The sequence below is a fragment of the Petaurus breviceps genome, unplaced genomic scaffold (assembly GCF_028583685.1).
Source record: "Petaurus breviceps papuanus isolate PSGF00001 unplaced genomic scaffold, PetGlider_PUasm1.0 66, whole genome shotgun sequence".
Lineage (NCBI taxonomy): Eukaryota > Metazoa > Chordata > Mammalia > Diprotodontia > Petauridae > Petaurus > Petaurus breviceps.
The window spans coordinates 2,686,816-2,699,518 of NW_027186442.1; the positions used below are offsets into that span (position 1 = coordinate 2,686,816).

General features: G+C 38.2%; 1 long non-coding RNA gene across 1 annotated transcript in view; it reads right to left on the reverse strand.

Annotated features, from left to right (window-relative positions):
• LOC138173875 (uncharacterized) overlaps positions 1 to 12,703 on the reverse strand; it is a 305,010-nt gene that overhangs the window by 102,993 nt on the left and 189,314 nt on the right. Inside the window, exon 2 of the long non-coding RNA XR_011171555.1 lies at positions 6,376 to 6,452. This is a non-coding gene — a long non-coding RNA (uncharacterized lncRNA). The remainder of the gene's footprint in view (positions 1 to 6,375; positions 6,453 to 12,703) is intronic.

Below are 12,703 nucleotides of genomic sequence, written 5' to 3' on the forward strand. Positions count from 1 at the left end.
AAGGAAGGAAGGAAGGAAGGAAGGAAGGAAGGAAGGAAGGAAGGAAGCAAAAAAGGAAGAAAGAAAGAGAGAAAGAAAGAAAGAAAGAGAGAAAGAAAGAAAGAAAGAAAGAAAGAAAGAAAGAAAGAAAGAAAGAAAGAAAGAAAGAAAGAAAGAAAGAAAGAAAGAAAGAAAGAAAGAAAGAAAGAAAGATTGTCAGGAGTGATTGAATTGAGAGTTTCAGGGTGCAGAGTTGTGAGGTAGGTAAGATCCTATCATGCACCCAAATTTATTTCTGATGGGCTCAGAGCCACAAGGACTATTTACTGTTGCCTATATCCCTGGCATTTTAAAAATAAATCAAACTCAGAATTTTGTATTGAAATGGTATTTCTGCTGATATTATGGCATAATCTCACACTGTCTCATTTGCCTCTAACACCCTTCATTCCCCATTCTCCCATGCATACACATATAATCCCAGGTTAAACAATCCCCATATCATGCCCTTTTTTTTTTCATTACCATGATATCTTGGGGAACTTGCAAGTGGCCTTGGTTAGCTTGTGGTTTTCTCTATCTTATAGATCCTATCTTTCTTATTTGACACTGTCACCACATCCCACTGATTTATTTCAGTGGAAGCTTGTGGACCTCAAAATATTTTTAGTCTCACTGGAAGTGCTAAATGTTTGGAGGTGTGGTAGGCAGACAGTCATATTTATTGGTGTCTTTTTTGACTTAAAAAAAATAAAACACAGAATGTTTCCATCTAAATTTGGTCAGGAGAAAATATCCTCGCTTGGGCACTGACCTGAATTGGAAGGAATATGTTATTTTCAAATCATAAATAAATCTTTCTTGTGTTAGAACTTCAGGCATGATTTTTATTCCCAAATTAAGATTCAGTTTCTCCACAAAGATGAACTTCAAGTAGCCATAAAAAAATAAACTTTCAAAATCAAAAGGAAACCTCCAAAGACAATCATTCAGAAGCTCCATTTGGCATCAGGCTGCAGATTGCAGTGAAGATACTTGAACACAACCCTTGAACTGTAGCAGGGCCAAAGGTTACTTCTCTCTCTGTTAGGGCTCTTTTGACAACTTCCTATATAATTTGACTGTTATTTGTGTGTCTAGTCACTGTCTGACCCCAGAGTCTGAAAAAATGGGAGAAGCATTCAGTATTTCTATGCCATATGGACTGAAGAGAGGGAGAGGGCGTTTTTTTAATGCAATTTGGGTGGGAACCACTCTGTGTTCATAGGTTAGGGAGGGAGCAGCTGTGAGAGCTCCATCAGACTTACAGGTTAAAGATCAAATAGACTTTCTCTGACATAATGTGGAATTTACCCTTTGCCAAGGATTGTTTTAGTAGCAGCTGAGAAATGAATTTGAAAGGAGACTAATTAAGAAAGGGAGGAGAAAGGGAGCATCCATTTGCACTTTAAATAAGAAACTAGACTAAGTTATGATGTGAAGTCTATCACTGAAGTGACCAGGTTTGAAAGGATTTGAAAATCCCAGGAGGACAGGATTGTATTTTTTTTTTTTGGCTTTTTTTGGAGGGGAGAGGGCAGGACAATTGGGGTTAAGTGACTTGACCATGGTCACATGGCTAGTAAGTGTGTTGTGTCTGAAGCCATATTTGAATTCGGGTCCTCCTGACTCCAGGGCTAGTGCTCTATGCACTGCGCCACCTAGCCACCCCAGAATTGTATTTTAAAAGTCAGAATTAATTGAATCCTCGTTAATACTCAAACCACAAGTAACTGTGTTCATTTATGGCAGAGATATAAGATTCACTTCACCCCTTCTCCCCCTTTTTGCTCAAGCTACCACATAGCAAAGTGAAATATTCTCAGAGGCTAAGATACAAAAGAAATACATGATTGTCACAATGCAGAAGACCCAGCAGTGTGACACCCACTGTCCACAGATTGGCTTTATTTCATAGTTCTTAATTATCTATGTACCTTGCCTCACCTTGTCTACCTGGGATTGCTTCTTTCTTTGTCCATTCCCAAGCTGTCACAGTGCCTGATTCCCTCACTATCATTGGCCAAGTCTTAATGCTTGCCCATGACAGACTAAGCTGTAGTGTTCTGTCTCCATTCTGGTATTTTTTCAGTGCTCTGAACTGATAGATGTATCTGCATTGAAAGATTTTGCTTACTAAATAAAAAGCCTAGAACCATCAGTCCCAAATGATGCCTTTCATTGCCCAGTTGATGAATGTATCAATGACAACTGTGATGCTACCTTTTTGTTATTGTTCAGTCATTTCAGTTGTGTGTGGCTATTTGTGACCCCATTTTGGGTTTTCTGGGAAAAGACACTGGAGTGGCTTGCCATTTCCTGCTCAAGTTCATTTTATAGATGAGGAAACTGAGTCAAATGAGGTTAAGTGACTTGCTGGAAGGTCACATAGCTAGTAAGTGTCTGAGACTAGATTTAAACTCATGAAGATGATTTTTCCTGATCCCAGACCGGTTATTCTATCCACTCAGTCCTTATCCATTTATCTTATCCATGTGGCAAAGCAGTCTTATCACTCCACTCTAACTAATATCAAATCCCACTCTCCATAAAATGAACTGGTTCCAAAACTTCTCTTTTCTACTTAAGCCTCCTATACTTCCCTCTATGCCCTCATACCCTCTTCATCTCTGCTTCATCAAATCCCTCATTTGTTTAAAGATACAAATCAATGCAACTTTCTGCATGAAACCTTTCTTTATGCCCTACTAGGACCTATCTTCCCTACTTACCTTGCATTTAATGAACTTCTATTAGTCAATTTTGTATTTATGCTGTATATATTTTATATTTATGTACAAGTATATTGTCTACTGATAGAATGGAACTTCAATGAAAGCACAGATTTTTTTTTTTTAATCTACAGCACTTTGAATAGTGCCTGGATAGTATATGCTAGTTGAATAATAGTTGAAACTGAATAGTTATTTTTTGATCAGTACTCTATTTGAAGGATCCTTACATTTTTCCTCAGGTTATAACGCACACGAAAAACTATACTAAAAAAAATAGATACGCATATAGGTGTATATATACACGCGAATGTGTACATATATACATATATGTTTGTACAGGGGGTATGCATAGGCAAGCATATGTATACAAACATACAAACATATACATATATATATATATATGTTTTTCTACAAGTTGTTTTTTTTTTTTGCATGTGTGTTATTTTCTCTTGACCTGATACCTTAGGACTGGATGAACTCTAAAGTTTCTTGCTGTGGTTCTACAATTCTCATGTCATGTCTAGGCCATATTGCATAGACTCCTGGCTTCTTTGTGGCTCTTTTTATTTTTTTAAATTAAATTTTATGTTTATTTTTAGTTTACATCATTCATTTCTACAAAATTTTGAGTTACAAATTTTCTCCCCATATTTTCCCTACACACCACTCCAAAATAGCGATCACACTATATACCCACTCCCCCAATCTGCTCTGTCTGACTTTCCAGTAGGGCAAGATGAATCTCTATACCCCAGCGCCTGTATATCTTATTTCCCAGTTGCGTGTAAAAATAATAATAATATTTTTTTAACATTTGATTTTAAAACTTTATATTCCAGATTCTTTCCCTTCCTCCCTCGTCACCCACCATTACTGGGAAGATAAGCAATTCAATATAGGTTGTACATGTATAGCTATGCAAAACATTTCCATAGTGGATATATTGTGAAAGACTGACAATATTTCCCTCCATCCTATATCGACACACACTTGTTCTGTTCTCTACTTTGACCCTGTCCCTTTTCAAAAGTGTGTGCTTCCAACTTCCCTCCCCCTGCCCAACCTGCCCTCCCTTCCATCATCCTTCCTCTCATCCCCTTCTCCCTTACTCTCCTGTAGGGCAAGATAGCCAATTTAGTATGTATGTCATTCCCTCCCTAAGCCAAATTCAATGAGAGTAAGGTTGACTCATTTCCTTTTGCCTTCCTGTTCTTCCCCTCCATTGTAACAGTTTTCCCTAGCCTCTTTTATATAAGATAATTTACCCCATTCTGATACTCCCCATCTCCTCTCATTATATTCCTCCCACCTCTTAATTTCATCTTTTAAGTATCAACCTTCTTATTCAATTGGTCCTGTGCCCTCTGTCTATGTATACCTGCACACACACACACACACACACACACACACATACACATATATATATACACACACACTCACATATGTATTCATATGCTCATATAATCTCCTATATGTATATATATACATATTTATGTTCCCTTCAACTATTCTCACACTGAGAAAAGTTTCATAAGTTACAATTATCATATTTTCATGTAGGAATGTAAATAGTTCAACTTTGATAAGTTCCTTATGATTTGTTTTCCCTGTTTACCTTCTCATGCTTCTTTTGTATCTGAATGTCAAATTTTCTATTCAGCTGTTTTTTTTTTCATCAAAAATGCTTGAAAGTTCTCTATTTCATTGAATGACCATATTTTCCCCTGAAACAATACTCGGTTTTGCTGGGTAGGTGATTCTTGGTTTTAATCCCAGTTCCTTTGACCTCCAGAATATCATATTGCAAGCCCTTCGATCCCTCAATGTATAAGCTGCCATATCCTGTGTTATCCTGATTGTGTTTCTAGACTATTTAAATTGTTTCTTCTTGTCTCCTTGAAATATTTTCTCCTTGATGTGGGAATTCTGCAACCTGGCTATAATATTCCTAGGAATTTTCTTTTTGGAATCTTTTTAAGGGGGTGATTAGTTGCTTCTTTCAACCTCATTTTTCCCTCTGGTTCTAAAACATCAGGGCAATTTTCCTTAAGAATTTCTTCCAGGATGATTTCTAGGTTCTTTTTATGATCATGGTTTTCAGGTAGTCCAATAATTTTTAAATGATCTCTCCTAAATCTTTTCCAGGTCAGTGGTTTTCCCAATGAGATATTTCACATTGCCTTCTATTTTTTCATTTGTTTAGATCTGTTTAATAGTATCTTGATTTCTCATAAAGTTACTAGCTTCCATTTCCTCCAATCTAATTCTGAAGGAATGATTCTCTTTCAGTGAGCTTTTGAAATTCTTTTTTTCATCTGGAAAATTTTGCTTTTTAAGGCAATCTTCTCCTCATTGGGTTTTTCAGCCTCTTTTTCCATTTGAGTTAGTCTGTTTTTTAAGGTGTTATTTTCTTCAGTCAGGTTGTTGACTCTCTTTTCATGATTTTCTGGTATCATTCTGATTTTCCTTCCCAATTTTTCCAACACTTCTCTCATTTGGTTTTCAAAATCTTTCTTAAGCTACTCTATGGCCTGTATCCAGTTCAAATTTTTCTAGGAAGTTTTTGGTGAAGGAGTTCTGACTTCATTGTCTCCCTCTTTGATCTGTTTTGTACCCCAAAAAGGAATCCAAAGTCAGATTGCTGTGCTTGCTTATGTTGCCACTCAGTTTTTTTTTTACTTTTGAGCTTTTTGCCACAGTAGAACTCTGCTTCCAGAGAGGAGAGCTTTGTCCCAAGTTTCTGGGGTTTTCTCAGCTGCCAGAGCTATTAGTTGGCTGCCCTCTCTGAAGCCTCTACTGGCTCTGGCACACTGGTCATGCACCCCAGGACCTCCACCCTAGACTGCAATCCAGATCCAAGCAGGTTAAAACAAGAGTTTTAACCTCAGACTGGTTGCTTGGTTCCCCTACAATCTGCAGGCCAGGAGCTCTGAAGCAGCCATGCTTCAGTGGCCTCTGCACCTCAGCCACTTCTCCCTCTGGGGGCAGAGGCCAGACTGTACTTCCAGACCCCCTGTTCTCACAAAAGTCCACACTGAACTCTAACCTTTGTCTTTGGCATTTATGGGCTGATAATTATGGAAACAACCACAGCTGCTGGTGATCGACTCTCCCTAAGTCCCTCTAGCCATAGCTGGTCAGGCCAACTTGAGGCTAAAACCAAGGATTCATGCCGGGCTGGGCTCGGTTCCCATTTTGCTGCTATGGACCCTTCCTGTAGGCCTGCCGGGCTGTCTTCAGTGGTAGGTTTGTTTCTCTCTGTCACTTTGTGGGCTCTGTAGCCCTAAGGTTTGTTTAGAGTCATTTTTATAGGTATTTGAGGTGGTTATGGAGGGGGCATACGGAGTTTTCCTGCTTCTATGACACCATCTTGGCTCCACCACTCTTCTTTGGGGCTCTTGTGGCCCTGCTTCTAGTGCCCCCTTCCTTTGTCCATTCACTACTCTTTAATTGTTTCTCCTTGTGACTGTCTTCCTCTTGTTCCATATTTGGACCAACTGCTATCTTCTTAGTTTGCACCTGCCTGCTTTCTTTATACCCAGCTGCTATTTAATTCCCAGTTAATGCCTGTCTGCTCCTCCATGCAGCTGCTGTCTTCTCCATAGTTCATGATAGTACCTACCTGATTCAATCAAACGTCCAAGTGAAAGACACTCCAGGAGCTTTCCATCTCAGTATTTGCTGCAATAAGTGATGACTCTGTGGATGACAGAAATGTGGGTCACTGGAAAATAGGAAATAAAAATAGAGATCTCTCCCAATCTTGATGGAATACACTTAGATTACAATGAAAGCTGTGTTGCCACAAATTTTTCTTACTGTTCCTACCTCTGTTTTCTCTGCCCAAGCAGAGTAAACCTTATCCCTGCACCCATAGTGTGGGGGGCTATTGATATCCCGTCCTCTCACCCATAGTAAGTCTTCGGTCGTCACCGGCCTCCTAGGAGGAATTACCAGACAGAGCACCCGAGGTTTGCAGGAGTTGTTTATTCAGGCTCAGCTACATCGCGACTGCCCTGAACTTCCGCATCAGGGCAACTTATAGGTACATATAGCCAATCATCTTCCACAGCTCTATTCATTACCTTTTAAGGTCATACATCAAGCAAGCAGGCACTAGCCCATATACCATTACTTCCTGGCCCCCAACACCATAGTACTAGGATTATCAAATATTATTAATAAAGATCATTTTCCAATTCAAAGTGAAATGTAGTGCCCTCCAATGCCTATATTTAACATCAGCTGCCCTTCATTTATCTGTATCTTGCCATTATAGATGGCTCAGTGTGAGAAAACCAGTTTGCCCTTTTGAAGAGGACCAGGGGAAAAGTTGGGGAAGGTATGGATAAATATTTGATTTGAACACATGCACGCACACACACACCAAAAACAAATTACTATTTAGTAAATTTTATTGCAGGGTAGCAGAAAGAGACTGCCTCCATTTAGAATCAGATGACCTTTGCTGTGTTTGCTACTTTTTCTCTATTTATCTTTTAGGTTATTTTTTTGTTTACAAGATGAAAGCATTTGATGAGGTGATATCTAAGGTCCTTTTAAGTTCTCAGCTCTCTTACCAAAACTATATTTGAAGACTTGTGTAACATCTGATTGACCTCAACTCCACATCACAGAGCAGATCTCCCAGCCAAGAATACCTCAAATTTAAGAAAATGTTGGTCCTTATCCACTCAAAATCACAGCTCAGTATCTCCTACTGATGTGTCTACTTTTAGCAGTTAGCCAGAGAATGCAATGAAGGAGGCAGCTAGATGATGCAGTGTAGAGAGAGTGCCAGACCCAGAGTTAGAAAGACTTGAGGTCAAATCTTGCCTTTGATAGGTTATTAACTTTGTGACCCTGGGCAAGTCACCTAACCTCTGTTTCCTTGTCTGTAAAATGGGGATAAAAATATTAGCTCAAAAAGTGACAATCAAGTGAGACAACACTTGTAAAGTAATTTTAAATCCTTAAAACATTGTGTAATGCTAGCTGTTATTAATTAGTTCAAATCAGTGACCCTTAGCGATATAGAATAGTGAGAAAAAAATCATTAAAACTTTCCCCACATAAATATGGTACACAAACTCTCATAAATACACATGACACAAGTGAAAGGTTTGGAAACATACAGGGTGAGGAATATATACAGGGACCACATATGGCAAAGGTGCTTGCTTAGATGGGAACGCTTTCTGGGAACATGTGTCTCCAGAGTACACAAAAGGAGTAAAGACTCATACTTCTGATACTAAAGGGTCACTGGTGACTTTGGGGGTTGTCATCTTGTTTCTCTTGTTTGGCCTGCAGTTTGTTGGTGTCTCTTAATGCATAGGGTCTGCCAGATGCTATTCCTCTGAAGATACAGCTGGCTCCACTCTACATAAAAATCTCTGCTGGTTATTTCCAGGCACAGCTCAACTAAGCACATGGCTGTATAGCTACTATTAGCTTCTATCTTTTTGAGTCAGATGAAATCTTTGGCTATGAGCCTCATCATGAGCAAATAACATTCTGCCATGCTTTTTTAGCCTGTTTTTTGTTTGTTTATTTTTGTTTTTTACAACTCTTGCAAAACCAGTAAACTCTACAGTGAACTAGCAGAAGCCATCTCCAGGGGTAAAACAAATCAAAACAAAACCAAAAATTTTCACTGCTTTTTTCTCTTAAGAAGTCACATGTCCTGTTCATTTGAGAGTACTGGTTAAAGGTCTCTCATTTCTGGTAGGAGATTCCTAGCCAAGTGCCATAATACAAAGCATGCTTTCTCCTAACTAAAGAGCAGGTATAATTCTATTCTTTGGAACTGAACTTGCTGGACCATGGACTTGCCATATTTCTCCTTAGAATAGACATTTTTTGTACCTCCCAATTTTAATTTCTGAAAATCAGTCTATCTCTAGTCTTCTAAGTAAGGATTATTTTCTAACAACTCTCAAAGGTCATAGGGTACTGAACAGACTTTCTAATCACCATTCTCTTTGCACCATATCAAAAATGTGGGTGAAGGGTAAAAGATGGGTAGAAGATGAGTTTCTAACTCATCCCATGGGCTAGTTATCTGAGAGTTTATTATTACTCAAATTATTAATTATAAGGCTTTGCCCTTAAGGAGCTTACATTCCATAGGGGGGACAACGTGAATATGCAAAACAAATGCAAAGTAAAGGTACAAGATAAGGAAACTGAGACTATTCAAGGTCTAATGGTTCCCCCAAGGCACCCAGCTAAAAACTAATTAGTTATTGATTAAAAGGAGAAATGTTGCTCTCCTCCCCCTCCACTTTTATTAAAAAAAAAAAGGAAGACAAAGGCATTTGTGTAGAAGAGAAGACAACATGAGTAGGAAGAACCTGAGGACATTTGGCTTTTTTTCTGTTATTTGAAGGGAGGCAGGTAGGAAAAGAACTACCCTTCTTATGTATAGCTCCACAGGGGAAAATTAGGATTAGTAGATTGAAGAAACAGATTTCAGCCTGTTAAAAAGCAAAACTTCCTAATAATTAGTGCTGTCCAACAGTAGAATGGACTTTCTCAAGAGATCATAATAAGCATTTAAAGGTGGAAGAGAGTTTAGAAATAATCTAGTTTAGCATTCTTATTTCACAGAAAGTCAATCAATCAAGAAGTATTTATTAAATATCCACTATGTACCAGCTACTGTACTAAGTGCTGGAAATTCAAATTAATCAGTTAAGAAACATTTATTAAGTGAATTACTATGTCATAAACATTTGCTAAATGCTGAAGAGTCAAAGAAAGGTAAAAATAGTCCTCGCTTTCATGGAGCTCACCGTCTAATTTGGGAGATAACACACAGACAACTATGTATGTATAAAATATATATAGGATAAATTGGAGGCAATTTCAAAGAGAAAGCACTGGTATTGAGTTCGACCATGAAAGGTTACTTGTGGAAAGTTGAATTTTAGCTGAGATTTAAAGGAAGTCAGGGAATCCATAAGGTTGAGATGAGGAGGGGGAACATTCAAGGCTAGTTAAAGACCAAAATGAAGCTGTCCCTGAGTATATGTGCATATATAAAAATGCAAAAGAAATGCAAAGCAGGGAAAATGGAAGAGTAGGTCAGAAAACTTTCAAGTGTCCAAATTTCCTTGACACACATATGAAAAAAGACAGAACATCATTTTAGAGCAGCAGAAATAATTATGGCATAAAGCTGTTGTCTTCTCAGACAATTTGAGAAGAATCCAGAAAAGACCCAATCTCCAGGGACAGAGGTTTGGCTTGAGTGAAGTGTAAACACCTCCAGGCCAACTTTGCAGAATCAACAAACAACCAGACCTGGGTGGCAGCTAGGTTGAGAGGCAGTCTCAGCCTTTGAAATGTTCATCTGACAGATGATGTGGGGGTCTGTCGAAGGAGCTTTCACTGTTGAGGGATGTCAAGCACAGCTCTACTGATCAGATGTGTCTAGGGCTGTGGCTGCAGGGAGGACAAGCTAACACACACCTGGTGAGTTCAGTAGCAAGAGGATGGTACTCTATTGGCTGTGAGCACTTGCAGGCCAGCAGAGTCTGTCTGGCTTCAGTTCCTGGGCAGAGACAACAGTTCTAGTTTGCAGGCGCTGGAGGGATTGCAGGAAGCACAATCATTTGCAAGATGGTGTGGCTGGGGCCCTAGTCATGGTTTAGGAGTAGAGAAGAGAGCCCAAAGTTGGGCCCTGAGGCAGACCTTAGAAAATAACAATGAAAAAGGACCTGGAGCTTTGACTACAACTCTATTACACTAATAGCTGCTACAAACAAAATAAAACAAAAATAAATAAATAAAAATTAATAAGCAAAGAAAAAAGAACCCACTTATAGATGGTAATTTTGCAGACAGAAAAGATTGAGGATCATATTCAGAGGAAGATGATGGAGCTAAAAAAGCCACTTCTTTTTCAGTGAGAAAGAGCAAATGGCCAAAACCATAAAGTGATCTTGGAAAAACTTTAAAAGGACTTTAAAAATGAAACAAGATAGATTGAAGAAAAGTAGAAGAAAAAAAGAACAATCCAAGAAAATAAAGAAAATAGTGAAAAAGAAAGTCAACAAACTAGAATAAAAAACTTAAGGAAGAAAATAAGTAATGGAAAATTAGAGTTGGGTAAGGGGAAGCTAATGACATTCTAAGACACCAAGAAAACATAAAACAAAATTAAAATAATTTTAAAAATAGAAAAAAAAGTGAAACACCTCATCAGAAAAAGAAAAATGAAACTAGAGAAGAGATTGAGGAGAAAGAATATGTCAGACTACCTGAAATTTATGACACAAAAAAAGAATCTTGATACAATATTACAAGAAATTTTCAAGGAAAATTGTCCTGAAATTCTGTAACAAGAAGGCAAAGTAGCAGTAGAAAAAATCTGCTGATCACCACCCGAAATATATGGCAGGAAGAAAACTTCCAGGGATATCATGGCCAAGTTTCTAAACTCCCAGATTAAGCAGAAAATATTAGAAGCAACAAGAAGAAAAAATAAACATTATGGAGCTACAATAAGGATTACACAAAACCTAGCAGCTACTACATTGAAGGACTATAGTTCTTGGAATATTATATTCTTTCTTTCTAAACAGAAAAAAAATTATTTGAAGGAAAACAATTTGAATCCCTATACAATATTTCTCTAACAACGGAATGCAATATTAGACACTGCTTTCTGGTGGATATGGGGTTTCTTTTATTATGTTTGCATTTTGTGTTGTGGTTGCTGATTATTCTTTTTATCCTCTTAAAATTAATTTATTTTTAGTTTTCAATATTCATTTTGACAAGATTTTGAATTCCAAATTTTCTCCCCATCTCTCCCCTCCCTCACCCCCTAGATGGCATGCATTCTGATTACCCCTTCACCCAATCCACAGTCCCTTCTATCACATAACACTACCCCCCTCTATTATCCCCTTTCCCCTTTTTATCCTGTAGGGCAATATAGATTTCTATACCCCATTTCCTGTATATCCTATTTCTCAGTTGCATGTAAAAACAATTTTTAACATTTGTTTTTAAAACTTTGAATTCAAAATTCTCTTGCTTCTTCTCTCCCCCCCTACCCTTTTCAAGAAAGAAAGTGATTCAATATGTTATACATGTGTAGTTATGCAAAACACTTCCATAATAGCCAGGTTGTGAAAGACTAACTATATTTCCCTCCATTCTATCCCCCCCCCCCCCCCCCCCCCCCCCCCCAAACAAACGAACAACCTCACACACACACACACACACACACACACACTTATTCTATTCTCTACTTTGACCCTGGGACTTTTCAAAAGTGTATACTTCTGACTACTACCTCTACTAATCTGCCCTCCCTTCTATCTCTGCACCCCCTTATTTTCTTCCCCCCCTACTTTCCTATAGGGTAAGACACCCAACTGAGTGTGTATGTTATTCCTTCCTTAAGACATATCTGATGAAAATAAGGGTTTTTTCCCCCCTCATTCCCACCATGTAAAATTTTGTTTTCTTACCTCTTTTATGTGAGATAATTTACCCTATACAAACTCTCCATTTCTGCTTTTCCCAATTTATTCCTCTCTTAATTTTATTTTTTAGATATAATCCTTTCATGTTCAACTCACCTCGTGCTCTCTGTCTATACATATGTAATCCCTCTAACTACCCTAATACTGAGAAAAGTCTCATAATTGACAAATATCACCCTTCCATGTAGGAATGTGAACAGTTTAACTTTATTTTTTTTTTAAAGCAATTGGGGTTAAGTAACTTGCTCAAGGTTACACGGCCAGTTATTTTTTGTGTGTTTATGTGGGTGCCGAGTATCTGAGGCCGGAACCAATCCTAGGTCTCCCAACACTGGGGCTGGCACTCTTACTCACTGCACCACCTGGCTGCCCCTAAGCAATTGGGGTTAAGTAACTTTCTCAAGGTTACACAGCCAGTTATTTTGTGTGGGTGTTAAGTATCTGAGG